The following is a 3,304-nucleotide window of genomic DNA, read 5'->3' on the forward strand; positions in this document are numbered from 1 at the left end:
AAAATAAATTTTTTTAAAAAAAAGGCAGAAGCACAAAAAAGTTATTTACCCAATATTACAAAGCTAGTAAGTGGTAGAACTCGAATTTGAACCCAGATGACTAATTCCAGAGCCTAAGTGCTTCACCCACATGAAAAAAGCAAATTCAGAAACATTCAGAAACTAAGCATACATTCAGAAAAAAACTCTTTCAGTTATTTTTAATTTTTTAATTCACACAAACATTTATTCTGTCCCTGCTCTGGAGGTGGGGGAAATCATCGGGTGGGGGAGGGGAAATTCAGAAAATCCCACAGAAGAAGAAGAGGCCCAGGAGGAATGACGGTCCCGAGGCTGGTGGCCCGGAGCTGGCTTTGTTCTCGGAGGTCATGGAAGTTGAGGTGGGCTGGGGGAAGCAAGTGGTGGAAGGAAAGAGGTCTGGGAGGGTCAGAGGGATGGGGACAGGCCTCAGGAGCCACGGCTGGGACACTGGAGGACTGGGGGTCAGAGGTCCGGGTTAGTCTGGGTTGTTTGCCCTCTCTTGCCTCCGTCTCCTCCAGTTTCCCTCCGTTTGCCGCGAGGTGGGCAGGGTTAGAGCTCGGGATTGACCACACAGGTTTGGAGAGGCCTGGGGCTAAGGACAGGCCGGGACGGCGGCAGAGGCGGCTGCGTGGCACGGCTGGGTCTGGGCGCGCTCTCGGACCTTCCACATCACCAGCTGCAGGCAGGCGTTGGCGTCCTCGCTGGAGCTGTGCCCGTCCTGGCCGTCCTGGATGACCCGTCCCAGGTAGTCGGCAGTGAGCTTCCGCAGGGAGCGCTTGTAGGGGAAGCCCAGGTAGTGCGGAAAGAGCACGGCGGTGTCCACCACGGTGCTATGGATCAGCTTCAAGGCCAGCAGGTCGCTCTCCAGGCTGTGCCCGATGAGGATGGTTTGGGCGCTGAACAAGCTCAGCAGGACGGCCTGGACTTGCGGCAACGTGATTCTGGTCTTGGCCACGTCGGCCGCGGTCACCCCTGAGAACCTGGTGTTGTAGTCCACGATCTCGTGCTTGGGCTTGACGAAGGTGTCGTATACCACTCGCGTGTCGGCATCTGCCACGGTGACGCGGGTCAGCTCGAGGCCGTGCGTGGTGTAGCACATCTCACAGTCCAGGGCGTAGATGCCTGGATAAGCGTCTCTGGAAAGCTCTTTCTGGAAGGTCTTCACGAAGCCGTGGAGGCTCTCCTTGCGACCGTCCCGCACGTGCTGCTTGGCCACCTGGCAGCCCACCGAGCCCGGGGCCGCTGCGCAGCAGGTGTACTGGGGACCCCAGCCTCCGGCCACTTGGCTCCAGCGGAGCCGCCCCCAGTGGTAAGAACACACCTGGTCGCGTACACAGCGGCCGGAGGGGGACACCAGGTACTCGGTGCCACAACGGCAGCAGACCCTGCAGGAGGAGTCGCTGTCGCCGGGTTCCTTCCCCTGGCCAGTGAAGAGGACCGCGCCTCCGGGCCGCGAGGGGTGCGGGAAGGGGTAGCCGTTCTCCTTGAGCTGGTCCTGGGTGAGCAGAAACTCCTCCAGGCGGCTGTACAGGGCGGTCCTGCTGAGGCCGGGCATGGAGCTGGGCGTTAGGCCCCTCAGCCTCTTGAGCGTGTCCAAGGCCAAATTCAGGTAGATGTCCAGGCTTTGGCTGCAGTCGTAGGCCACCTTCTCCTCGTTCAGAGCCTTCTCCTCGGCCTCCTGCTTGGAGGCGCAGAACTCGAGACACTCTTTGGTGAACAGTTGGCGAAAGCCCCGGCGGATGACGGTGGGGACTTGGCACCCAGACTGTTGGAGGATAATGGGTTTCTTTGAACTCTGTAAGGACGGAAGATGGACGATTCGCTTAGGGGTGACAGTGGTGCTGGTCTTGGATGCCATCCCTGTTCCGTTGTGCGTCTTCGGTGACTTTCTGCCGACCTTGGAGCCTTTGGGACGTTGGCTGCGGCTGGGGGCCGCCGGGGTCCTCTTGGCGTCTGTGGGACCTGTGGCCAAGCAAGGGCTGGGAAAGTGGGTCATCCTCTTCCTCTCCCTGGGGGCTGAGACGCGGACTGAGGAGAGCCTCTCTGTCAGCCTCGGGGCAGCCAGCAAACAGCCGGCCGATCCCCTCTGCTCAGGCAAGTAGCAAGCCTCCTTTGACATCTGGGGCCATGCCGGGAACATCGCTGGACCCTGGGGCTCCGTCTGGAGCACTGCAAATGCTGAGGCCTGGTGGTACATCTGGGGCACCCAGAGCCCGAAGTTCTGGGCCAGCTGATGAGAAGGCAGGAGGAGCCCAGGGGCACTGGCGGCCGACTCCTGGGTCACCTTCTGACCTTCTGGATGTCCAGGTGGGAACCAGCAGGGCGCTGTGGCTCTCAACATCTTGCTTCCTTCTGGAGCACCGGCCTGGCTCTGCTCTCCCGACTCGCGGCTTCAAGGAGTGCCGCGGCTGTTGCGCTCTGCCTTTATATACTCACAGGGCAAAGTGGGCGGGATTTGCCCTCGATTAGGTTGGCACTGAACTAATCACACTGAACCTAATCAATCTTTCCCCAGACTGGCTTGGGAATGCCACAGAGGGTCTGCTCATGGAATCCACTGGAACTCCTGGTTGCTAAGCTTGAGCCAGGTTGCTTTTTCTGACTTAATTAACTGTCCTTGGACAGAGCTCCTATAATGGCTACTGGATCTGGGCTACTCAGGAGTCAACGCTTGAGGGAGGTTGGTCAAGTTGCCCAGGCCCACACAGCACACCATGGAGCCAGGACTGGGCCAGCAGTCTGTTGCATGCTGGAGGGCAGGATCTCTCTGGGATTGCCTTTCCCTGCTCTGTGCACCCCTCGAGCACTGTGGGTAAGTTGAGGACCCGAAGTGGACAGGATCCACTTCTTTCCCAGGACATGAGCAATGTTCAATATGGGGGGTCTTCAAAAATTTCATAGAAAATGTACACTGCAGCCAGGCGCAGTGGCTCAAGCCTGTAATCCCAGCACTTTGGGAGGCCGAGGCAGGTGGATCACGAGGTCAAGAGATCGAGACCATCCTGGTCAACATGGTGAAACCCCGTCTCTACTAAAAATACAAAAAATTAGCTGGGCATGGTGGCACGTGCCTGTAATCCCAGCTACTCAGGAGGCTGAGGCAGGAGAATTGCCTGAACCCAGGAGGCGGAGGTTGTGGTGAGCCAAGATCGCGCCATTGCACTCCAGCCTGGGTAGCAAGAGCGAAACTCCATATCAAAAAAAAAAGAAAAAAAAAGAAAGAAAGAAAATGTACACTGTAAGAAAACTATGCAGGAATATCATTTTTTTTTTTTTGCACCAA

The 3,304-nt window shown here is 57.5% G+C and overlaps 1 pseudogene; it reads right to left on the reverse strand.

Annotated features, from left to right (window-relative positions):
• Positions 1-366: 366 nt before the first annotated feature.
• Positions 367-2,362, reverse strand: LOC101036603 (exonuclease GOR-like; annotated as a pseudogene).
• Positions 2,363-3,304: the final 942 nt, after the last annotated feature.

Source organism: Saimiri boliviensis, chromosome 15 (genome assembly GCF_048565385.1).
Source record: "Saimiri boliviensis isolate mSaiBol1 chromosome 15, mSaiBol1.pri, whole genome shotgun sequence".
In the NCBI taxonomy this organism is placed as follows: Eukaryota; Metazoa; Chordata; class Mammalia; order Primates; family Cebidae; genus Saimiri; species Saimiri boliviensis.